The sequence below is a fragment of the Triticum dicoccoides genome, chromosome 5B (assembly GCF_002162155.2).
Source record: "Triticum dicoccoides isolate Atlit2015 ecotype Zavitan chromosome 5B, WEW_v2.0, whole genome shotgun sequence".
NCBI classification, from domain to species: Eukaryota; Viridiplantae; Streptophyta; class Magnoliopsida; order Poales; family Poaceae; genus Triticum; species Triticum dicoccoides.
Genome location: NC_041389.1, coordinates 93,013,401 through 93,040,423, shown reverse-complemented (window position 1 = coordinate 93,040,423; position 27,023 = coordinate 93,013,401).

Sequence of the window (27,023 nt, the reverse complement as noted above, 5' to 3'; positions counted from 1 at the left end):
TCTTTTGCGTGGGAGACAAGCTTGGTGATCCGGATATTGTATTTCCTTCCTTGTGACCGACTCCATGTAAACCCTAGCCCTCTCCGGTGTCTATATAAACCGGAGAGGATGGTCATTAGAAGGCCGATCACAATTACAATCATACCATCATAGGCTAGCTCTTAGGGTTTAGACTCTACGATCTCGTGGTAGATCTACTCTTGTATTACTCATATCTTCAATATTAATCAAGCAGGAAGTAGGGTTTTACCTCCATCGAGAGGGCCCGAACTTGGGTAAACATTGTGTCCCTTGCTTCCTGTTACCATCAGCCTAAGACGCACAGATCGGGACCCCCTACCCGAGATCCGCCAGTTTTGACACCGACATTGGTGCATTCATTGAGAGTTCCTCTGTGTTGTCGCTTCGAGGCTTGATGGCATCTTCGATTGCCAACAACACGGTCTAGGGGGAGGCTTTTCTCCCCGGACAGATCTTTGTGTTCGGCGGCTTCGCACTGCGGGCTAATTCGCTTGGTCATCTGGAGCAGATCGACAGCTACGCCCCTGGCCACCAAATCAGGTTCGGAAACTTGAACTACATGGCGGATATTCGCGGAGACTTGATCTTCGACGAATTGCCCTGTGCCAGGAGAGCCAGACAGTCACGACGAGCACGGCCTAGACCTGCTGTCGGACAATGCTCGGGACATCACCCCTGCAGTGGCCCCGGATCTAAATCCGGAGCAGGTTGCGTTGCCCAAGGATGGAGGGGTGGACCCCGCCCCGCAGGCCGCATACTCATAGGCGGTAGAGGCGAACACAGGTCTCACCTCTGAGGAGGCCTATAACCCCGGGCCCCCGGACTCGTATCTGGCTGTCAGTTCCGGTCCGCACACCCCCGAGCAAGTTGAGCCAGGTTGGGCTCCAGTAATGGAGTTTACCGCTGCGAACATCTTTCAGCACTCGCCCTTTGGCAACATGCTGAACTCACTAAAGTCTCTCTCTCTGTCAGGAGGCTCTGGGCCAAACTATGTCCGGCTTGAGTGGGAAGCGGGTGACGAAGGAATTCGCTGCCCACCCACCACCCACTTCATTGCCACGGTCGATGATTTAACCGACGTGCTTGACTTCAACTCCGAAGACATCGACGGTATGGACGACGATGCAGGAGAAGTACAGGAGCCACTGCTCACAGGGCGGTGGACGACCACCCCCTCATATGATCTATACATGGTGGACACTCGAAAGGAAACCAATGGCGACGAGGCAATGGAGGATAACCCCTCAGGGGGAAAAGCAAAGCATGGGCGTCTTCGGTGCCGCTCCAAGCCCCGCCACATCAGTACCAACCCCGGAGATGAAAGCAATCCGGATGGTGCCGAAGAGGAATACAGCCCTGATCAGCCCACCTTCAAGCAGTCCGGACCGGCCATGGTGGGATACTTGGAGAGGAACAACTATACACCCCCTCCGGAGACGAGGTAGTTCTCGGCAATGACGAATTTGGCATGCCTGAAGATCCAGTGGAGCAAGTCCGCTTCAAGCGACGGCTCATGGCCACAGCGAGGAGCCTGCAAAGGAAGCAAGAGCAACTTAAAGCTGACCAAGATTTGCTAGTGGATAGGTGGACCAAGATCCTGGCCCCCGCAAAGTACGGACTCGACCGCCCTAACAGAGGGCATATGCGGCAGAACCGGCTACCTCAACCTAAGCAGGAGAAGCAAAGGCACACAACCCGACATCCACACACCACTATGGTCCAAGACAGTAAAAAGGATACATGAAGAGGCATCCTAAAGCCTCGGCGCAGTGGTCATAAACGTCAAGCCAAGGAAGCTGGTGCCAAGCCCAGCAACTCCCAGTCCAGTCAACGGACAAAGAGCAGCTCAAGCCTATCCGGCCCGAGCCACATACTTGATCAACCATGTGAAATTCACGGTACTCCTAGAAGGACGGAAAAGCATACCAATAGAGAATGCTGGATCCTCAAAACAAAGCGACCGGTCGTGTGCCAGAAACAATGAAGGAAGGTGTCTAGTCAAGAGATCCCCCAGAGCACAACAGTACGGCCGATCGCCCCCTATCATACAAACCACAGCAATTCAATCGCCATACCCCTAGATCTAGTAGTCCGGGAAAATCCCTCGCAGGTATAAAACCACGAATAACACCTTCTACAAGATGTCAAGGGCAAGGGCCAAGTTCATTGGCCCACCGCTCTAACGGTTGTTTTCAGATAACCAAAAAATGCCACGTCATCGGCGCATTCCCCTCATACGGTAACCCACTGTCTGCTAACGGGATGAACCACGTTGACTAGATTCCACGTGGTAAGCTATTAGGCCAACACCGGTGATATACTCACGCCTACGTACAAGGCCGAACCCCGCCCCTAGAGCGGAAATCATACAGCTGCCGGTGTAGCAAGTCGTGCATGCCTATCAAAATTTTGATATGACAACCAACTATCCGGACACCAACTGAGGAGTCCGCGCTGCTTCACGGTATAGCGGCTGGGGTCACCAGGGTCCGATTTGGAACCTCTAGACCAACCAAAAGAGGATGTTCGGCTGCCTCCGAGCATTTACCTTCGCAAACTAACTTTCATGCAGAACAGGATTGGTGGCGTGGAATTGGCCTGGACACACAAAGACAGGAGCATGCAGGTAGAAGGTAGTCCAGATCTACTTTTGATCCACTCACAGCCCCCTACAGTCCGGCCATCACAGGTTCCGCCAAAAACCATCTCTTTTCATAATCATAAATCGCACTCATATGCATAGCCATATTATCCTGCTACAATGCGTAGACTTCAATAACATGTACCGGTCATCGTTTATCATCGACGCCTCTTTGCCACTAAATGGCATCAACGCTTTGTGTTACGCCCGATTATGCCACGGGCTTCACAGTATGGCAACAAAGTCCGACCACCTTTTTGGTCGCTCGGCACCCCGAACTTATAGCACTATATGCATCAGCTCCGAATCATGTCTTGGGTCATTGGTTGCGTTTGCCTGGCTCCCATGTTTTGGTACCTTACGTTCCGTTCCGTCGGCTAAGGTAGCGCTGGGAGAACTACTACGATTGTGTCCCGGTTCTGCTGGATGAGCACCTCAGTAGAGAAAGCCGAAAACCGACTGTCATGATGCAGCAAGAGCTCGTCGGCTCTTCGAGAGGTTGTAAAATCATTAAAAATTAATTCCGCATAACGCCATCATAAATGTAGACTGCGATGGATCGGTCTTCCGATCAGGCGCCAATAGAGCCCCTAGTTCGGCCTTCCGAACACTAGGGGTTGCGCCGACCATACTCAAATTCCTATGGCTAAGTGAGAGTAGTAAAGCCCTATAGTCCGATTGCCTGGTTCATGGTGAGAAACACCTCCTCACAAGGACCCAACCATGGGATAAAGAGTGTTCAGATATATCTTGAACACCCCTGTATTTCTCACGTGGGGGCTGAAGCCGACGACTGGCCAACTCTCAGAAGTTACATACAATAAACAGCCGCACAGGAAGAACATATGTTCAAACAAAACAGACAATATATAATAAAAGTGCCATTATCCCATATTACAAATATTGGCAAGAATGCCCTCAGGGAAATATAATGTCTTTGGTGCACTTATCCGCTGCCAGGCGGGCCCCCTTCAGCACACCTTCATAGTACAGTTCGGGCTTGCGATGCTCCTTACCCTCCGGTGGCCCCTCAGTCATCAGCTTCTCTGCATCAAGCTTCCCCCAATGCACTTTTGCATGGCCAAACGCCATGCGCACACCTTCTATACAGACTGATCGCTTGATAGCATCAAGCCGAGGACAGGCGCCCACAATCCGCTTTACGAGTCTGAAGTAACTGCTTGGAATTGGCTCTACAGGCCACAGCCGAACAACCAAGTCCTTCATGGCTAGTTCGGCCGCCTAGTGCAGTTTGACCAGCTGCTTCAGCTGATTGATAAAAGGCACTGGATAGTTCGGCACCAAATACTACGACCAGAAGTTCCTCTCTGCAGACTTGGTCTCCTCGGTCCGGTAAAATTGGGCGGCGTCTGATATGCTGCGAGGCAGATCCACAAACGCCCCTATAAAATCAAGAATTCAGCTTGTCTCTTAGAGTTCTCCCCACTATCACGTAATAATGGCCATAGATACAACATGCCTTACCAGCCGCAACTTTTCGGGCCTCCTGAATGTCCCGTCCAGCACCTCGGGCTTCTTCCCGAGCATTTTCCGCGGCTTGGAGAGCTTGGGCGAGTTCAGATTCTTTCCCTACTAGACTCTGCTCCAAGCTCTCGCTTTTCGTCACAGCCTCCTGGAGCTTCCGTTCAGCTGTGATGACCCTGGCCTCATCTTTTTCGCAAGCGCCTGTTTGGCAGCAGCCTTCTCGTTGGCATCAGCCACAACCTTCTTCAGTGCCTCATATTCAGCACTCGCTCCTAGGGCGTACAACACAAATACTTTTCAATAGGCACAATTATTCATTCGTGCCGAATGCAAGACAATGTTTAAACATACCTTGCTTCTCCTCTAATTGCTTCTTCACACGGCCAAGTTCTTCCTCGGCCCATTCCAGGCTTTGCTTCAGTTCGGACACTTCCGCATCATGAGCATCCGTCTTCTCCGCAGACGCCTGTTTTCAAACAAAGAGGTATACATCATTAACAAAGGTTCCCACTACAAAAAAGGGTTTGATCCCCTGCCCGGCTCCCTTTTGCCGGACAGTGTATCAGGGGCTACTACTCATATTGTGATGATTCCTCAAAGGTTTCTTAGAAACCATACCTCAAAAGCCTTTATAAGGCCAAGGCAGGACTCATTCAGCCCGCTTTCGGCAGACTGAATCTTTCCAACCACCGCACCCATGAGGGTCCGATGTTCATCGACGATAGACGCGTTCTTTAACACTGACGATAGACCGCCCGACAGCTCTGCATAGACAGAGGTTACCAGCGGAGTAGGCAAACCTCCCTCCATTGGGGATGGCCGCTCGCCTGATCCTGGAGCCTTAGAGGCCTCCAGGACTTTATCCGGCTGTGGTTCGAACCCGAGATTGTCCCCATTGTCGACACATCGCGGGGCCACTGCCCCCATGTGTCCGGCTCCAGCGACATGCCCCCCTGCTCTGGGTCTCTTTGAGATGACACCTCGGTGTCACGCCTGGACTTCGGAAAAGGAGCCCCCGGAGGCGTCTCGCTCGCCACAGCATCCGAGCTCAACGAATCCTCTGATGAGGACTGTCCGGTAGGAGGCCTCGCCAGGCTGTACGAGATGTGGCGACAGTTAAAACTACTATACCCAGACGACCCTGGATGTATAGGCGCATTTGGATTTCGATTACTTACAATTTTTCCAGGGGCTGGGCCTTGGGATCCCACTCCGGGCTGTTATCGGCATCCGGGGTGGATGCCTCTGGATGGGAACCCCTCCATCTCTTGGGTGATTTGGCCTCCAGGGATGGGGAAGCCGCATGCTTCTTCCCGCCTTCAGAGCGTCTTCCCATCCTCCTATGCTTCCTCCTCTTCGTCTTCGGAAGAAGGAGCATCGCTGGAGCCTTCATATTTGGCGTCCGAAGCCTCGCAGAAACAGAGGCCACTACGGGTCTTCTTGACCTTCTAGGAGGCCTCCTTATTTGGCGCCTCGTAAGGCGCAGGGACCAGCATCTTCATTAGAAGAGGTCCGGGCGGTTCCTCCGGTAGCGGGGCCGGACAATGCATCCGCTCCACCTTCTTTATCCATCCCTGAGGTCACGATGAAACACGATTAAGATTTCTCCCTCATGACATGCCAGCTGAAGCATGGATGGAAAGGGCGTGGCTGTAACTTATCGGGCTTGCAGGATGGGATAATTGATACCCCCGGTCCTCGGCGGAGTTCGGCCATGATTTGCCGGACTTGAAGAGCACCTTCCAGATATCCTCGTGGGAGGAATCATAGAGCAACCGAAGGGTCTGGTGCTCGGTTGGGTTGAACTCCCACAAAGTGCAGGCTCGACGCTGGTAAGGGAGAACCAGGCAAACTAGTATCACCTAGACTACGTCGACGAGTTTGACGTCCTTGTCAACCACGCTCTGAACGCGCGTCTGGAGCAGTGACAGCTCATCGGACGAGGACCAGTTCGGGCCCTTCTTGGGCCAGGACGTGAGCTGCAGTGGAGCTCAGGATCTGAACTCAGGAGCTGCAGCCCACTTTTTGCCGCGTGGTTCGGTGATATAAAACCACTGCTGCTGCCACTCCTTGTCGGAGTCGTTGAAAGTGCCCTTCGGCCAAACGACCTTGGACATCTTGCTCACCATGGCACCGCCGCACTCGACGTGTTCGCCATTCACCACCTTGGGCTTCACATTGAAAATCTTCAGCCACAGGCCGAAGTGAGGCGGAATCCGGAGAAAGGCCTTGCACACGACGATGAACGTCGAGATATTGAGAAAAGAGTTGGGGGAAAGATCACGAAAATCAATCCCATAGTAATACATGACTCCACGAACAAATGGGTGGAGGGGAAACCCGAGCCCGCGGACAAAATGGGGAAGGAACACGACTCTCTCGTAAAGCTCCGGAGTAGGGACAACCTGTCCCGCTGGTGGGAGACGGTCGCCAATCTTCTTGGCCAGATACCCAGCTTCCTGGAGCTTCTTGATATCCTTCTCCCGGACGATAGAAACCATCCATCTGCCTCCTGCTCCAGATTCGGACATCTTTGGAAAACCTCTCTTCAATGGAAAAGAAGAGTGCTTGGGCGTTAGGGCTCGAGCAAAGGGGAATGAGTTAGCGGAAGGACAAGGCGTGGGTAAAGAGGAGGAGACCTTATCTCTTTATAAGAGGTGGTAAAAGCTTTTTGCGCCTCCCTACTTGCCTGGTGGAACCCGCTCACCTCCCACTCGCCGCGATTAGCGGTGCGGTTGGATTACCCACACCCATATTGATGAGAATCCCGTGATAAGGGGACACGATCTTTGCTTCGACAAGACGTGCCAAGGAAACCGCCTCGCAATATACGCTGAGGCTGGATGTGGGAAAACGGCTCGGATAATGACCCGACCTTGATGACATGTCACACTGTCTAGAAAGTTGTCAGCAGAGTACATTTGTGAAATATCGTTCTCTCTATGGCGGTATGTGAAGATCATCTTGCAGATCCGGACATGGTCTACGTGTTCGATAATTACCTTGGAGTATTCGGAGAAGGAACCCGCCTTGCAATGCCGAAGTCAAGACTGCGTGCTGGACCCATCGTCATTGAAGCCTGGTTCAGGGGCTACTGAGGGAGTCATGGATTAGGGGGTATCCGGAGAGCCGGACTATATACATCGTCCGGACTATTGAAGGGTGAAGATGCAAGACACAAGACTCCGGCCCGTGTCCAGATGGGACTCTCCTTTGCGTGGAAGACAAGCTTGGCGATCCAGATATTGTATTTCCTTCCTTGTGACCGACTCCATGTAAACCCTAGCCCTCTCCGGCGTCTATATAAACTGGAGAGGATGGTCCTTAGAAGTCCGATCACAATTACAATCATACCATCTTAGGCTAGCTCTTAGGGTTTAGCCTCTATGATCTCGTGGTGGATCTACGCTTGTACTACTCATATCTTCAATATTAATCAAGCAAGAAGTAGGGTTTTACCTCCATCGAGAGGGCCCGAACCTGGGTAAACATTGTGTCCCTTGCTTCCTGTTACAATCAGCCTAAGACGCACAGATCGGGACCCCCTACCCGAGATCCACCGGTTTTGACACCGACAGCCCCCCCTTTCCTTTCCCCTCTCTCTCCTTCCCTCTCCTCTCCTACTCCAACAAGGAAGGGGTGAGTCCTACTCCCGGTGGGAGGAGGACTCCGCCTGGCGCGCCCCTCCTGGCCGGCTGACCCCCTCCCCCTGGCTCCTTTATATACGGGGGCAGGGGGCACCTCTTGACACAACAATTGATCATTGATCTCTTAGCCGTGTGCGGTGCCCCCTCCACCATCGTCCTCCTCGATAATATTGTAGCGGTGCTTAGGCGAAGCCCTGCGACGGTAGAACATCAAGATCGTCACCACGCCATCGTGCTGACGGAACTCTCCCTCGACACTCGGCTGGATCGGAGTTCGAGGGACGTCATTGAGCTAAACGTGTGCTAGAACTCATAGGTGTCGTAGTTTCTGTGCTTGATCGGTCGGGCCGTGTAGACGTACGACTACATCAACCGCGTTGTTCTAACACTTCCGCTTTCGGTCTACGAGGGTACGTGGACACACTCTCCCCTCTCTTTGCTATGCATCACCATGATCTTGCGTGTGCGTAGGAATTTTTTTGAAATTACTACATTCCCCAACAGTGGTATCAGAGCCTAGGTTTTATGCGTTGATGTTATATGCACGAGTAGAACACAAGTGAGTTGTGGGCGATAAAAGTCATACTGCTTACCAGCATGTCATACTTTGGTTCGGCGGTATTGTTGGATGAAGCGGCCCGGACCGACATTACGCGTACGCTTACGCGAGACTGGTTCTACCGACGTGCTTTGCACACAGGTGGCTGGCGGATGTCAGTTTCTCCAACTTTAATTGAACCGAGTGTGGCTACGCCCGGTCCTTGAGAAGGTTAAAACAACACTAACTTGATGAACTATCATTGTGGTTTTGATGCGTAGGTAAGAACGGTTCTTGCTCAGCCCATAGCAGCCACGTAAAATTTGCAACAACAAAGTAGAGGATGTCTAACTTGTTTTTGCAGGGCATGTTGTGATGTGATATGGTTAAGACGTGATGCTATATTTTATTGTATGAGATGATCATGTTTTGTAACCGAGTTATCGCCAACTGGCAGGAGCCATAAGGTTGTCGCTTTATTGTATGAAATGCAAGCTCCCTGTAATTGCTTTACTTTATCACTAAGCGGTAGCGATAGTCGTAGAAGCAATAGATGGCAAAACAACAATGATGCTACATGGAGATCAAGGTGTTGCGCCGGTGACGATGGTGATCACGACGGTGCTTCGGAGATGGAGATGACAAGCACAAGATGATGATGGCCATATCATCTCACTTATATTGATTGCATGTGATGTTTATCCTTTATGCATCTTATCTTGCTTTGATTGACGGTAGCATTTTAAGATGATCTCTCACTAATTATCAAGAAGTGTTCTCCCTGAGTATGCACCATTGCAAAAGTTCTTCGTGTTGAGACACCATGTGATGATCGGGTGTGATAGGCTCTACGTTCAAATACAACAGGTGCAAAACAGTTGCACACGCGGAATACTCAGGTTAACCTTGACGAGCCTAGCATATACAGGTATGGCCTCGGAACACGGAGACCGAAAGGTCGAACGTGAATCATATAGTAGATATGATCAACATAGTGATGTTCACCATTGAAAACTACTCCATCTCACGTGATGATTGGACATGGTTTACTTGATTTGGATCACGTGATCACTTAGATGACTAGAGAGATGTCTGTCTAAGTGGGAGTTGTTTAGTAATATGATTAATTGAACTTAAATTTATCATGAACTTAGTACCTGATAGTATTTTGCATGACTATGTTTGTTGTAGATAGATGGCTCGTGCTGTTGTTTCGTTGAATTTTAATGCGTTTCTTGAGAAAGTAAAGTTGAAAGATGATGGTAGCAATTACACGGACTGGGTCCGTAACTTGAGGATTATCCTCATTGCTGCACAGAAGAATTACGTCCGAATGGGTGCCATGCCTGCTGCAGATGCAACTGCAGACGTTGTGAACGTTTGGCAAAGCAAAGCTGATGACTACTCGATAGTTTAGTGTGCCATGCTTTACGGCTTAGAACTGGGACTTCAACGACGTTTTGAACATCATGGAGCATATGAGATGTTCCAGGAGTTGAAGTTAATATTTCAAGCAAATGCCCGGATTGAGAGATATGAAGTCTCCAATAAATTCTATAGCTACAAGATGGAGGAGAATAGTTCTGTCAGTGAACACATACTCAAAATGTCTGGGTATAATAATCACTTGATTCAACTGGGAGTTAATCTTCCTGATGATAGTGTCATTGACAGAATTCTTCAATCACTGCCACCAAGCAAGAAGAGCTTCGTGATGAACTATAATATGCAAGGGATGGACAAGACTATTCCCGAGCTCTTCGCAATGCTAAAGGCTGCAGAGGTAGAGATCAAGAAGGAGCATCAAGTGTTGATGGTCAATAAGACCACTAGTTTCAAGAAAAAGGGTAAAGGGAAGAAGAAGGGGAACTTCAAGAAGAACAACAAACAAGTTGCTGCTCAAGAGAAGAAACCCAAGTCTGGATCTAAACCTGAGACTGAGTGCTTCTACTTCAAACAGACTGGTCACTGGAAGCGGAACTGCCCCAAGTATTTGGTGGATAAGAAGGATGGCAAGGTGAACAAAGGTATATGTGATATACATGTTATTGATGTGTACCTTACTAATGCTCGCAGTAGCACCTGGGTATTTGATACTGGTTCTGTTGCTAATATTTGCAACTCAAAACAGGGACTACGGATTAAGCTAAGATTGGCTAAGGACGAGCTGACGATGCGCGTGGGAAATGGTTCCTCTCGGATTTCAGGTTCCGGCAGACCCTCAAGGTTCGAACTCTAGCGTGCGCGCGGTGATCACACCTCCTACCTATTCACGTCTCGCCGCCTCGCAAGGATCTAAACTACACGAAGAACAACACAAGGGACACGAGGTTTATACTAGTTCGGGCCACCATTATGGTGTAATACCCTACTCTAGTTTGTGGTGTGGTGGATTGCCTCAGGGGCTGATGATGAACAATACAAGGGAAGAACTGCCTTGCGAGGGGAGGAGTTCTTGTGGAGGTGATGCCTCTTGGGAAGGACTGAATCCGGATCCCCTTCTTCTGTGGTGGCTAACCCTATTTATAGAGCGAGGCCTTGGTCCTCTGCCCAAATATTGAGCGGGAAGGGCGCCAAAAATTGGCCATTTTGAAGGGGAGCATCTAGTACACTTATCCTGGCTAAAGTCGGTCCTCGCCTGCCAAAGACTCTGACGGTGACGCCGGCTTGGGCTCCACGATGACCTCCATCCTGCCATTCTGCTGGTCTTGGTCTTGTTTCACCAAAATGGTTGCCTTTGCTTGATACTCTCGCCTGCGCTTGCCCCCTTTGCACCAAAGAGGAAACAAGGACTCTGCGCAGGCCGGCGCCCGCCTGGCTTCGGTCACCATGGCTTGCGTCACGGGCACCTCATGAGGTACCCTGCCTTGATCTCTCCGCCTCCTCGCGAGCCAGCCTGACGAGGCTGTGCCTGAGGAAGCTTCCTGTAGTCCGCCCCGCGAGGCTTGACCCCTCGTGAGGGTCTTGAGCATATGTCGATGAAGATGGGCTGTATTGGGCCACTCCTTGAGCCACACCATAGGCCGCAGGCAGGCAAGTCTGGGTACCCCCGTTCCTAGAACACCGACAGTAGCCCCCGGGCCCAAGGCGCGCCCGGACTTGGCTTAGCAGAGAAGCGAAGGGGCAAGAGCGAAGCGCCACGGGCCCCAACAGCATGCGGCCTTGGGCGCCGCGTGGAGGTTGATTGGACGTGGGCGTCCCTGCTCCCCCACGACGCCTCGGCAACTGCATGAATTGGCAAGTCCCTGCATGCCAAACGGGTCATGATTACCTACGATCGTGGAGGCCGACGGTTGGCCTCCCCCAGCTATATATACGGAATGACGCGTGCCCTTCCGGTCCATCCTTTCCTGCTACTCTCCTTCTTCTTCTTCCTCGCCCTCGCTCCACCTTACGCTAATGGCACCAATCCGTCGGTTTTCTGCTGAAGAGAAGGGGAAGGCCCCCAAAGAGGGTCCTGTCCCGCTCCTGCCGAAGAAGCGGCTCGTCTCTTGCCGCGGGGAAGGGGGTGCTTGGCAGGAGGTGTCGAGGCCATGGTTTGAGCGGCCGCCGCCTGGATTCCGATTGCCCTTGTACGCTTGGATCGAGGGTCCTGAAGGCGCGGGCGCCGAGCGGCACCGCCAGAGGCGCCGTCGCCGCCGACGGATTATGGCGGTGCACGTCGTTCCTCCCGGAGTTCACGCCGAGGGCTCCTCTCGTGAGCTTGTGCTTCAAGCCGCCATGCCTCCTCGATCTTGGATTCACCTTCCCCCCTCCTTCACCTTCAAGTTTCTACCAAGGGGGCCTCTCAAGCTCTGGCTGTAGCACACCGACTGCCGGACTCGTACGACCAAAGCGGATGTCGAGGTCGTCGCTCTGGGCAAGGTCTTCATGACCCGGGGCTGGGGCGAGATCGCCCGGGTTTGCCGATCGGAGGGGGCCCTTGTGATCCATCTGGACTAAGATGGTGCCTCCTTGATGCTCTTCAAGGTCTTCGACGAAGATGGGCGCCGGCTGGAGTGCTACCCCAGAGGAAGCGGCCGAAGCTCTGGAGCAGCGAGGAGCAGGCCTGCCGCCCGCCCTTCCAGTAGCTCCTCTGATGGTAGTGGACGTACCGAAGGGTCCAGCGACTCTTCCGGACTCTTCATGACCCCGGCGACGAGCGACGACAGCTACGAGCCTCCGAGCTCACGCCGTTCCCGAAGCAGGGCCGGCGCGCCCGGCGGTCGACGCAGCTGATCTGGATGAGGTTGGCGCTGGCCTTGCGCGGCCCACTATTGATGATGGCGTCTGCCGTCATGGTCCCTGTAGTTAAGACTCCTTAGGATACGCGTCTTTTGTCCCTGCGAGAAGCCAAGAACACACCCCGTGTGGGCTTTTAAGGTGCCTGTAGTTCCTTTTGTTAATATGATCCTTATCATGAAGCAGTGTGAGATGCTCGTCCCGCCTTAGCTTAGTTCCTCCTTTCGAACCTCGCGAGGGCTCGATGCTCTGCACAGAAAGGTCCCGGTCCCAAGGCAAGCTTCAGCCATCGCTGGTATGCCAGGTCGCGATGCCGTGGTCAAGGCCAGGAGGTGAACGGCCCGAGGTCCAGTAAGAGCCCCTGAGTCGCGATGCTCAGGAGGTCCCCTTTAGCGCTGAAGCAGCCATTGTTCGGTGAGAAAGGAGCGCAAACATTGCCAACACGGAGCTGCATTAGGTGCAAAGTTAGTGTTGCGATAGTTAGTAGCTCTGGAGGACGACTTATCTCCAGAGTCTGAAGCCTCTCCTTGGCGCGGCGCCAGGTCCGTGCGTTGGCAGCTGAGGAGTTGCTGGGCGGGGTCCTCATGATCCTCTTCCCCCTTTCCCTTACTCCCCTTCGCGCTCTACGTCCTCGGGTCCCGGCCCTCGAGCGAGCTCACCCGTCACTGGTATGCTAGGTCACGATGCCGTGGACAAGGACAGGAGGTGAGGGCTGGAGAGCCAGTAAGAGCCCGTGAGTCACGATGCTCAGGCGCCCCCCCTTTAATGTGCAAGCGGTTCGCGCGGTCGAGAGGGAAGGAGACGCCGCGAAGGCCTCCCCCGACGTTGCTCCTTAAAGATATCCCGCGAGCTCACCACAAGGAAAACGAGCGTTGCCGTTACAATTGCTAGCCAGCTGCTGGTTGCTCTGGAAGGGTGATGAGGGCACTGAGGGCTTGGTGAGGTGGCGGCTTGCAGGATTTCCGCGGCCAGAGCTTAGCCACTCAGGTTTATCGACGTTGCAGGGACGGACCCATGCACAAGCGTCGTGCCGTTAGGGAGCAACTCCATAAGTTGGTGTCAATCGAGCGGGCGATTAAGTCAAGCATGTTAAGCACGAAGGAGCAAATCCATTCAGATAGATGTAGGAAAAGCCGAACACCGCTGGGTCGGGCCCGAGCGACTTGGGAACAATGCAGCCCGAGGGGCACCCCCAACAAATTAAGCTAAAAACATGAACAAAAGGGGTACATGCCGCAGGGACGGACCCATGCGGCCTGGCAATGATGCAGCCCTGGGGGCGCTCCCAGCTGAAAATGAGACTCAAAAGATGTCACCTGATGATGTTGAAGATGAAGGGATGCTGAAGTAGTGTACGCCATGTGCTGCGGAAGCCGATCCTTACGAGCCCCCAGGCCCAGGAGCCTCGGGAGGCTCAGGAGGCGCTGGCGGTTCCTCACGGATCATCTCCATCTCTGCCAGGACTGCGGAATGCCTGACCTCTTGATCCTCCAGGATGCTCGTCATGAGGTGCTAACGCATAGCAGCCGCGTTCGGCAAGCCGTAAGGCATGCGAACATAGTTGTGGGGTGGACCTTTGCAGCGTCCTACGCGTGAGGGCCAGAGGCGCTCCTGAGAGACGGCTCGGTTGAGTCCTGGTATGTCGATGCAGACGCGCAACACATCATCCTCGCCCGGATTGGGAGCTACGGCGGGTAAGCGGCGGCTGCCACTCATGACTCTTGACTCCTGCAGTTCCTGAATGATCTTGCTGACGAACTCATGAGGGTTTGGCCCTCCTTCCCTTGCTCCTTCCTGAGGGAAACGTGCTTTGAAACACGCATCCATGTGGTGCCCGAGCGCCTCCCTCGTGATCTTGGAAAAGTCGATGGCCCTCCAGGAGAGAGCCCCCGAGCCTTGCCTGAGGAGGGCGCCGGGTGCGCCTTCCTATGCGATAGAAGGAGACGCCCCTTGAACGGGCGCGGATCCTGAGGGGCCTGCCTGCCGAGGGTTCAGACCAGGCGATGTCTTCTTCTTCTTAGGAACTACCTCGGGAAGCCTTCCGCTCTTGTGATTTGGGTCTTCGATTGACGCGGCCTGAAAAGCACGCTCCAAAGAACACACAACATCCCTCTCCTCACAAGGCACCGTGATGACTCCACCGCTTCCTGGCATCTTGAGGACATTGCAGACGCGATGAGTCACTGCCATGAACTTGGCCAGAGCTGGGTACCCGAGGATGGTATTGTACGGCAGGTGGATGTGCGCGACGTCGAAGTCAATGAGCTCGGTGTGGTAGTTGTCGCACTTCCCGAAGGTAACAGGAAGGCGGACCTGCCCTATCGGGAGAGTGGAACCGTCGGTGACTCCTGAGAAGGGCTTGGTTGGCTGAAGCTGATTGTATGGCACTTGGAGATTGTTGAATGTCTCGACGGACAGGACATTGAGCCCTGCTCCGCCATCGATGAGGGTCCTGGTGACTTGAACATTGCTGATGATTAGGGAAACAAAGCATTGGGAGGACTCCAGTTGTGGCCGCGCACTTGAGCTGATCCGCTGAGCTGAATGTGATGGCGCACGCCGACCACTTGAGACGGCATGTGGCTTCGAGCTTGGGGAGGACTGCATTTACTTCGCGAGCGAACTGCTTGAAGATGCGCTGAGAGGCCGGGGCTGAGCGCCGCCCAAGATGCAAGCGATTGCGTGCGGCTCCTGGAAGCCTCCAGCCCCCTCAACCTGATGAGGGTCTTCATTCCTCCTCAGCTGTGGTGGCAGAGGAGGGAGGCTCGCATTGCCTTGTGGGCGATCCTCGCGAGGCTGATCCCTCCAACCTCCCTTGCGAGGCTGGTCCTACCAGCGGTCCTCGCGAGGACGGTCACGCCACCCTTGGCGAGGGCCACGTTCTTCCCATAATCCTCCACCTCTTCCTCCTCCTTGGCCATAGCCCTAGTCGCTGCGCTCGGGGCGTCGGTCGGCACGCACGTCTCGCACGGCACTGAGCTCTTGGCATTCATTGGTGTTGTGGGTGTGGAGGTCATGGTACGCGTAGTACCGGCTGCCCTTGGATGACTCAGGCTGATCCCTGCCTTGCTTGGTGTGTGGCTCTGCTGCAAGCACAACAGCCCCCTTGCGCTTCACGTCCTTGACCTTAGGCTTCTTCTCTTCTCGGTCGGCAGCCGGCAGTTCAAGGAGGGAAAGGCGTCCTTCCTCAGCCCTGGCGCACTTGGTCGCCAAATTGAACAACTCCAGGGAGGTGCGCAGGTCTTCATGGATCGCAAGCTCCTCTTTCATCTTGATGTCACGCACGCCGTCGGAGAAGGCTGAGATGATGGCCTCCTCAGACACCCTGGGGATCTTAAGGCGAGTGTTGTTGAAACGCTGGATGAACTTTTGCAGGGTCTCTCCTGGCTCCTGCTTGATGCGGCGCAAGTCGCTCATGGCCGGGGGGCGGTCGCGGGTGCCTTGGAAGTTGGCGATAAAGCAGGTGCGCATCTCGTCCCAGGAGGAAATCGTGCCTGGAGCCAGGTTCAGGAGCCAGGTGCGGGCACCGTCCTTGAGCGCCATGGGAAACCAGTTCGCCATGACCTTCTCGTCCCCGTTGGTGGCTTCAATGCCCAGCTCATAGAGCTGGAGGAACTCCGCAGGGTCAGCCGTGCCATCGTAGCGTAGGGGCAGATCTGGCTTGAACTTGCCCGGCCGGGCCATGCTGCGCAGCTCGGCGGTGAAGGCACGACATCCTGTAGTGGCCATGGGAGGCCTTTCGTGACGGAGAGCTTGATCTTGGAAGTCTCTGTGCGCTACCGCCAGGAGTAGCGCGGGGTCATGATGCGCTGGAGCAGGAGTGCGGTCGTGACGGGCCAGTGCGGGGAGCACACGGGCAGCTTCTTGGGGATGAGGATCTCTTGGCAGCTCTTCTCTTGCTGTGCTGGCGCCGGACGGAGCGGGTCCCGTCCAGGGGCCACGCGCCTTGGGGCCAAGGCGCCTTCTTGAGGGGGAGGCGGCTGAGGCGCCCCTGGAGCTTCGTTGCCCGCGCAGGGCGGGGCGCGCTGCAGCGAGAGGGATGGCGCAGGGGAGCCCCCAGCGGCGCTGACGAGCTCGGTGATGCGGGCGAGCCACTCGTCGTAGAGGTCATCGACGGGATGGTAGTGCAGGAGCTCCCGTGCCAGGATCAGCGCGGCGTGCGCGTCCGCCGGAGCGCGACGGGCATGGGACGAGGAACCGGCCGGAGTCAGCGACGGGGTGGCGGTGCGGCCTTCTCGCCGCACCAAAGGATGCAGGGATGACGCCTGCTGCTCGTTCCCCACCGGGCCGGTGGCGGCGTTGACGGCAGGCGACGGGGACGGCGGGGGCATCCGCCGACGGGGGCCGTCTGGGCGACGTGAGTGGCGAGAGCGGCCCGGCGCTCGGCGCGGGCTAGACGAGTGTCTGACATGGATGCGACGGACGGCGAAACACAGGGCGGCGGAAAGCGGATTCTTGCGCACCCCTACCTGGCGCGCCAAATGTAGGATTTCGGGTTCCGGCAGACCCTCAAGGTTCGAACTCTGGGGTGTGCGCAAGGATCTAAACTACACGAAGAACAACACAAGGGGCACGAGGTTTATACTAGTTCGGGCCACCATTATGCTGTAATACTCTACTCTAGTTTGTGGTGTGGTGGATTGCCTCAGGGGCTGATGATGAACAATACAAGGGAAGAACTACCTCGCGAGGGGAGGAGTTCTTGTGGAGGTGACGCCTCTTGGGAAGGATTGAATCCGGATCCCCTTCTTTTGTGGTGGCTAACCCTATTTATAGAGCGAGGCCTTGGTCCTCTTTCCAAATATTGAGCGAGAAGGGCGCCAACAATCGGCCATTTTGAAGGGGAACATCTAGTACACTTATTGAGGGAGTCCCAGACTAGGGGGTGTCTGGATAGCCGAACTATCATCATCGGCCGGACTTCAAGACTATGAAGATACAAGATTGAAGACTTTGTCCCATGTCCGGATGGGACTTTCCTTGGCGTGGAAGGCAAGCTTGGCGATACGAATATGTAGATCTCCTACCATTGTAACCGACTTTGTGTAACCCTAGCCCTCTCTGGTGTCTATATAAACCGGATGGCTTTAGTCCATAGGACAAACAACAATCATACCATAGGCTAGCTTCTAGGGTTTAGCCTCCTTGATCTCGTGGTAGATCCACTCTTGTAACACACATCATCAATATTAATCAAGCAGGACGTAGGGTTTTACCTCCATCAAGAGGGCCCGAACCTGGGTAAAACATCGTGTCCCTTGTCTCCTGTTACCATCCGCCTAGACGCACAGTTAGGGACCCCCTACCCGAGATCCGCCGGTTTTGACACTGACATTGGTGCTTTCATTGAGAGTTCCTCTGTGTCGTCGCCATCAGGAAGGGTGCCTTTTCCCGTCTTTAAAGACGGCGCCGTCGTCAAGGGAGCTTTGGCCGCCGGCCAGACTATCCGGCTAGGCGGTTTTCTTATGACCGCCTGTTCGGCCACCACTCCAACAATGACCTCTTAGGTCATTAAAAGCGATCTTCACGTCAGCTCAGAATTTGCCGAGCAGCTAGATCTGATTGAGCTCTCCTCCGTAAACGAGCTCTTGGATCGCATCGCCACCCTAGGAGTCGCTACCGACTACGATCAGATCAGACTTAAAACCGATCTGAGAGAAATTAACTCTCCCCAGGTTACCCACCATGTTGTTGTGGTAGAGGAACAATGCGGCGACTCTTCTTCTATGTTAAAAACTAACTATGTTTGTATTCCCGATCCCTCCATGCCGGATTCCCGCGGAGGGACGAACGCCAATCAAATCTTGAACCTAAAGTCAGGCATCGGACCAGATTCGTTGGAAAGCATCCAACAAACCAAGCTTCAAAATCCGGAAGCTTCTTGGCCTTTGAGGTTCAGATCTGGCGGGGTTCCAAACTTAATTCCATCCGCCCACCCAAACATAAGCGACCTATCTCAAATACGGCAAGAGACCGATGAAACAGTACATCATTACTGGGCCAGATTCCTCCTGGTTATGAACAGGATAATGGACTGCCGTGAAGAATGCGCGATTTCAATTTTCTGCAACAATTGCATGGACAAGGGAATCATAAACGCCATTACTCGTTGCAAAGTTACACGCTTCGCCGACCTAGCGACCATTGTACAAAAATACTGCGCGATGGAGAGTGCCTGGAAAACCGAAACTAGGTTTTGGGACAATCCGGCCCTGAATACAACCCTAGTCCGAAATAAAAGGGTGCGTCATACTCAAGCGCCTGGGTTAAAAACCAAGAAGCAAAAACCCCCTAAAGGGTACGGAACCGTACTGGAGGGATGGCTCAACGGACCCTGCAAAATCCACAGTATGGAGGGCGCCACTCCAACACATAGCCTTCGAGCATGTTGGATACTACCGCAAGTGGCCAAAAGTGGCGAGGGCTTTTTAGCCCCGGGCAACCAGCCCAGCAGTACCAGTACGGTATTAACAGTCTTTGAGACTTTTGCATCAAATAACATGCGGAAACGAACAATCCGCAGCCTCGCCAAAGTCTACCAAGTAGCAACAACAAATCCATGGAGTGACACGGCTATCACCTTCAATGCCATCGACGAACCTAAATTCCGAACAGCTAGAGCACCAGCCGCATTGCTCCTCAGTCCGATAGTGGACGGCTTTCGTCTTACCAAGGTACTCATGGATGGCGGCAGCGGATTAAACCTCATCTACGAAGAAACCCTTCAAAAAATGGAAATTGACTGGAGCCGCATTGAGCGAAGCAGCACAACCTTCAGGGGAATAATCCCTAGTCGAGAAGTACGCTTCACAGGAAAAATCACACTAGATGTAGTGTTCGGCTCGCCGGACAATTACAGGTCCGAAGAGGTCACGTTCCAAGTGGCCCCATTCGGCAGTGGATATCACGCCTTGCTAGGGCGAGAGGCATTCACAATCTTCCAAGTTATACCCCATTACGGGTACATGAAGCTCAAAATGCCCGGACCCAATGGAATAATCACTCTCGCCAGTGATCCAGATACAGCACTCCGCGCTGAAAATAAGACAGACGCACTGGCCCTAGAGGCATTATCCGAAGCCCTAGCGGCAGAGGAACTAACTGCGCTGCGCTCCATGGTGGATAGGGACGATGTGATACTCGATAAGAGGTCCAAGTCCACCTCTTTTAAACCAGCAGACGAAATAGTCAAATTTCAGGTCCATCCAACGGACCCCACAAAGACGGACTCCATTGGGGCACAATTAAATCCTGATGTAGAAGCCGCACTACGAGAATTCCTTCGGGAAAATTGGGACATTTTTGCCTGGCACCCTTCAGACATGCCAGGAATCCCATGTAGGCTGGCAGAGCACAGCCTAAATATCCTAAAAGGATTCAAGCCAGTCAAACAACCTCTTCGGCGATTTTCTGAACCCAAAAGACAGGCAATGGGAGAGGAGCTAGCCAAACTCTTAGAAGCCGGATTCATCAGAGATATAAAACATCCGGACTGGCTAGCCAACCTAGTAATGGTACCAAAAAAGGACAAATCCTGGCGCCTTTGCGTTGATTTCAAAGACCTTAACAAGGCCTGTCCAAAGGACCCTTTCCCTCTCCCTCGCATCGACCAAATCATCGATGCTACCGCAGGGCACGATTCATTGTGCTTCCTCGACGCATACTCCGGATACCACCAAATCAAGATGGCGGAAAAAGACCAGGCCGCAACGGCATTCATTACTCCATATGGGCCATTCTGCTTCAACACAATGCCCTTCGGACTCAAAAATGCCGGCGCAACATATCAGCGCATGATTCAGACATGTCTGGCTACCCAGATAAGCAAAACAATAGAGGCATATGTAGACGATGTGGTCGTCAAGACCAAACACGTCGAAACTCTAGTAGACGACTTGAGGGTGACATTCGACAACCTCCGAGCATATGACATTAAGCTCAACCCGGAAAAATGCGTTTTCGGCGTACCAGCCGGAAAGCTCTTGGGCTTCATTGTATCCGGTAGAGGAATTGAAGCAAACCCAGCCAAGATCCGAGCTCTGTCACAATTGGATATCCCAAAAGACCTCAAGCAAATACAAAAACTAACTGGATGCGTGGCAGCTCTAAGCCGCTTCATCTCCCGTTTGGGAGAAAAGGCACTGCCCCTCTATCGCCTCCTCCGGCGCACCGAACATTTCGAATGGACGGATGCTGCCACGGCCGGACTCGAAGAAATAAAGGCCATATTGGCAACAAATCCGATCCTGGCCGCGCCCAACCTGGGCGAACCAATGTTGTTATATATCGCAGCAACACATCAAGTTGTCAGCGCGGTACTCGTCGTCGAACGAGAAACAGAAGGGCACAAATTCCCTCTTCAAAAACCAGTGTACTACGTATCCACTGTCTTAACTCCATGCAAGTCCCGGTGCCGACACTATCAAAAGATAGCGTACACGGTGTTCATGGCATCCCGGAAGCTATGACACTACTTTCAAGAGTGTTCCATAACGGTGGCCTCCGAAGTACCTCTCAACGACATTATAAACAATCGCGATGCGACGGGCAGGATTGCAAAATGGGCCATTGAGCTCTTACCATTTGATATAACCTACAAACCACGGCGAGCTATCAAGTCGCAAGTTCTGGCTGACTTCATCGCCGAATGGACCAAAGACGAACTCCCTAAAGAGTACGGCGCATACTCCAATTGGATCATGCATTTCGACGGCTCCAAAATGTTGGCTGGCTTGGGAGCTGGCGTCGTCTTGACGTCCCCAACCGGAGACACAGTCCAATACGTGCTTCAAATAATGTACAAGGACTCCAACAACGCAGCCGAATACGAGGCCCTTCTACATGGCCTTCGGATGGCAATCTCCATGGGTATTCAACGCCTAGAGGTGCGCGGGGATTCAAACCTCGCAATATCCCAAGTAAATGGAGACTGACGCCAAGGATCCGAAAATGGCAGCCTACCGAAACGCTGTCCTAAAAAGGTCAGCCCGGTTCGAAGGACTCGAGTTCCACCATGTAGTCCGGGATAATAACCAGGCAGCAGACGCGTTGGCACGCATCAGCGCAAAACGCGACGCCGTCCCTCCAAACATCTTCCTGGAGCGGCTCTTTAAGCCATCCGTATTATGGGAAGAGGAGTCCGGAAATAACAATCCGGAACCAACTGCATCACCTAACGCAGAACATTCTGACACAATCGGTGGCTCAGCCAATGAAATAACAGATTCAGCCCATGAAATACTGGCAGTAATTGCCCCGTGGACGGAACCATTCCTAGCCTACCTAATCCGGCAGGAACTTCTCGAAGACCGAAATGAGGCCCGCTGCATAGTTCGGCGATCTAAAGCCTACAAGGTCCATGAGGGAGAACTTTATAAGAAAAGCACAACCGGAGTCCTTCAAAGGTGTATCTCTGAAGAGGAAGGGCGAAATCTCCTGACTGAAATTCACGCCGGACTCGGTGGGCACCACGCCGCCGCCTGGGCCCTTGTAGGCAAGGCCTTCCCTACAGGATTTTATTGGCCGACCGCCCGGGCAGATGCTCAGGACTTAGTCCAACGATGCGTCGGTTGCCAGCTCTTTGCTAATCAGAGCCACATGCCACCCACCGCCCTCAAAACTATACCCATTACTTGGCCGTTCGTGGTCTGGGGGCTTGACATGGTTGGACCCCTTAAAGGGGGAACCCACAAGCACAAATACTTATTGGTCATTGTGGACAAATTCACCAAATGGATAGAGGCCAAGCCGGTTAAAACGGCAGAATCCGGACCTGTGATAGACTTCATATCCGGGGTAGTACACCGTTTTGGCGTCCCCCACAGCATCATCACTGATAACGGCACAAATTTCACGGCCGACGAGGTTAAACTCTGGTGCAAAAACATGGGCATCAAGCTCGACTACGCTTCAGTCTACCACCCTCAAACTAATGGTCAAGTGGAATGGGCAAATGGTCTCATCATGAGCGGCATTAAACCAAGATTAGTGCGGTCCCTCACGGAATCTAACACGCACTGGGTAGAGGAGATCGACTCCGTACTCTGGGGGCTGCGGACCACGCCAAACCGCACAACCGGATTCACATCATTTTTATGGTATACGGCGCTGAGGCAGTTTTGCCCTGCGATATAATTCATGACTCACCTCGCGTGCGCATGTACGAGGAAAGAGAAGCTGAGCTGGATCGGCAGGACAGTTTGGACGCTTTAGAGGAGGAGCGCGATGTGGAAAAATCCCGTTCGGCATTCTATCAACAGCAGGCTCGAAGATATCAAAGCAGAGAAGTACGGGCCAAAACTTACAATGTTGGCGAGCTAGTTCTACGCCTGCTGGACAAGAAAAAGGACAAACTCAAGCCCAAATGGGAAGGTCCCTTCATCGTCGATCAAGTCCTTACCGGCGGTGCATACCGTCTATGCAACGCATCTGACAACCGACTCGAGACAAACCCATGGAACGCAGCCCGTCTCCAAAGATTTTACGCCTAGCGCCGGACTCAGGGTTCGTCTCCTTCCTCCATCCACCTTTCATGTTTTTTCGCTGTCTTCGTTTTCCCTCCCTTTTCCTCCCTCTTTCAGTACAAACCTCTTAAGGGCTAATCTGCGCTTTGTTCGCACTCGCTCGATGTGCTACTCGCACTCGTTATACATGGGGGCTTCTTTAACATAAGCTTATTTATATGGGCTTCATGCCCACCACATGTGTCACACTTCCGCATGTACCTTTTGATCACCATTATATGCATCGATATGACTTAAGTTTTGGCCAAGCCGGGTTGCCTGGCTCCTGTGCTTACCCCTACGTTCCCGATTGTTCGGCTAGGAGGTAAAGGGAGCACCTCTGCGATTGTTACTGCAGGGTCAGCCGGATGAGTACCTCAGACTGGGTGAAGCCGAAGGCTAGCGTTCTTAAGGGAATATTCGGTCGGTGACCTGAAAGATGATTTATTACTTACTTATTTATCTGCCCCCAGATGTTTTTTCTGCTATTTTCGCAGTCTGGACATGCACTTTAGGGCATGCCTCCCAGGGAAAGGAACCCTTAACGGAACTATTCTCCCTGGAAGATGTTTCTTACTAACCATGTAATATAACATAGCTAGTTGGGCACTTGTCTGATAAAGCAATTATGACCCCTACGCCTTGTCTCCATGCATGCCCTGGTTCTTTTATAACCGTCAGGGTATTCGGACACACTCCGGACTGTTGGGTCCTGAGGTTGAAGCGAAAAGGTCCGCAAAGGCAAATGATCTACAATCCGGCTAGAAGGCATTTTACATGTCATTTTAAAATTACATCGTCAAACTGACTGACTGTACTCCTCTTCAATCCCATCTAACAGGCTGTCTAATTTACAGTCCTGTTGGGAATATTTCGCGGCCAGCTCTACTCGGCCGTACATCAAGCTCACAGGAATCTCATTCCCATCAGGCCCCATAGGTCCGACTTTGGCCATGTGGTTTGGGTCAGCCTTCGGGTACCGCGTCTTCACCATGGCCCAGGCCTCCCTGGCGCCTTAACGGTAGGCTGATATCTTCCACAGATGGAGACGTCGCCGTACTCCCTCAAGCTTCTCAGCAAGCCCTCCAAGGCCCTCAGGTAGGGATACGGAAGGCCATAAGGCCTGAACGATGCCACTCATCGCCTATCGAACACGTTCAAGCAGTTGCACCAGCTCGGGAAGTTGGTCACCCGTTGAACCGGGCATTTCCTCCATAGGGCGACCTATGAGCACACCTACAGACATATTTCTGTGAACCGACTTCCTCGCCGAACTCTTCTTTTCAAAGGAATTTGCTCAAGCACTTACTATAGATGCCGCGACGAAGCCGCTGATTCTCCTTCAAGGAGCTAGACAGCTGGGCCCGAACACCTTTTAGCTCTTCTCCAAGCTGGGTGTGGGCTTCTTGGAGTTTGTTCCTCTCTTGCTGCACCTTCATAAGAACCCTCTCGCCGGCCTTCAACTGGCGCAGTAGCTGTTTCTTGTTCGGATCAAGTCCGGCAACATCTGCAATATTATTGTCAGATTTATACGCACGCCGCACGCCATAAAACACTTTTGAAATATGTGTTACCGGAGGGGGTCTCTGTGTCTCCTCCTGCGGCGGTCAGTGCGGCCTCAAGTTGGGCCTTGCACTCTTGAAGCTCGTGGGACAGGTGGGTATTCTTCTCCGTAAGATCCTGCATAATAAATGATCCTTAAATCAGTTATTTTAACTATTTTAAGTCTCGGGGGCTACTGGCATATATGACTATTAAAATTACTTACCCGTATGTCCTTCACATACTGCTCCGTGGCTCTGGTTAAACCATCTTGAGCGGCACGGAGGTGCGTGTCTCCCGCATCAAAGGCATTCAACGCCTCCGGGGAGAAACACGTGTCACGAAGAACTGTCCGGCGACGCCTGTAATTCATGGCGCTCTCCACCTCAGACCGGGTGGCGGACAGCCTGTCGGCATCCTCCGTCGGAGGAGCATCTGGCTCATGCCTTGTGTTCGCCTCCCCTTCCGGACCACGCGTTGGAGCATGGCTGGCGGAGGCTTGATTGGCAACCTCTCCGGACACTGTCCGGCGAGCGCTCTTTCTCCTGGAAAAGTTATGAGCATTAATATACCTCCTAGGGATCCTTCCCTTAAAAACAGATGTGCGCCTTACCATTGCGGCGACGTTTCGATTCGCGTCGCACTCCTCTTCCGCCTGCTGGGCCGAACTGACCCTTGCTGGTCAGCCGCCGCGGGTTCGGCTTCCCGCCTTAAAGGCACCTCCTGCGATGCGCCATCAGTATAGGATGGTCAGAATTGAGCATGGATCAAATGATGGTGTCAGGACCTCGGTCGTAGTCACCTGGGAGGCCGGAAACAAACCGGGGTAGTCAGCCGTAATGGCGACTAGAGCATTGTCCATGCTAAGTTGGTGGAACACCCCATCAATCAGCTCCACCTTTATGTCCGGATCCTCTTCGGAGGCCGGATCAAGGGATCGTTCCGGATCCTCGGGCTGTGGAGTTAGGCTTTGTATGCCCTCCACGTCCCGGCGCAGCTCCTGCGTCGAAATCACAAAATAAGATACTTGACTTTGGAAGTATGGATCGGGTAGATAAACGTCCGCTTACCCAGCTCCGAGGTTTATTCATGGAGAATCCATTCAATGGACTCGTGCGGAGGAAGTCCTCCTCCTCCCCCTTGTACAAGCCGGACAGGATCTTTACCAGATCGGCTGCCGAGCCCGGCCCTCTGCGGCCATGACGGGTGGCGTCATCTTCCCCGTTGAAATCCCACATAGGGTGGCCCCTATATTGGAGCGGCTGCACCCTTCGCATAATGCACGTGGCCATGATCCCAATCATGGTCAATCCGGAGTGGGCCAGTAACCTAATCCTGCCCATCAGATAATGGACGCTCCCATCATCCTCCCGTTGAGGGCTTCGCGGGCGCCAACTCAGGCGTTTCTTCAAGGGAGCATTGCTGAACTCCGGGAGGCCGATCCGAACTGGATCCGGCAGAGGGGCATCCTCCATGTAGAACCATTCCGAAGGCCAGTCTTCGGACGCCTTCTTCGGGGTGCCGGATAGATATCCGGTCCCGACGATGCTCCATATTTCGGCTCCGCCCACTTGATATATCGACCCCTCGTGAGAACGGGGTATGAGGTAAAACAATCTCTTCCACAGTGCAAAATGGGGCTCGATGCCCAAGAACAGCTCGCAAAGAGCTACAAAGCCCGCGATGTGCAAAATGGAGGCAGGTGTAAGGTGGTGAAGCTGGAGTCCGTAGAACTCCAGGAGCCCCCGGAGAAACGGATGTATGGGAAATCCGAGTCCCCTTATTAGATAAGGGACGAAGCATACCCACTCTCCTTTGGAAGGGTTGGGGACGCTCTCCGCCTGCTTTCCACCCCTGAAGGTGGCCAGTCCGGCTCGAATCGGAACCATGAAGGCTGGGGGAAGATATCCCTCGGTTTGGAGTGCCACTAGCTCGCTGTGTGGAACTGAGCATCTCCCCCAATCTCCTGGCTTAGGGCTGGGAGCACGGGAGGAGGAGCCGCGTCGAGTATCCATGATAGAATGGATTTTTGTCAGAGGTGCTTCGATGAGTACTTGCGGAAGGAGGAGGATATGAGTTGGATCTAGATCCTCGCCTCTCTTATAGGCGGCTCGTTCGCATGGCTAGGGGGTAAAATGTAAAAATACCCTAGCTTTTCGCATTCATACGACACGTGGAAGAAGGCCTTATTGGGCGTAGAAGCCAAGGAGCACAACATTTATAAGGAAGCCGGACACTATTCGACAGGAACATGAAGTTTGAAGGAGAACCCGCCTTGCAACGCCGAAGACAATATACGCGCTGGACTCGTCATCGTTGAAGCCTGGTTCGGGGCTACTGAGGGAGTCCCGGACTAGGGGGTGTCCGGATAGCCGAACTATCACCATTGGCCGGACTCCAAGACTATGAAGATACAAGATTGAAGA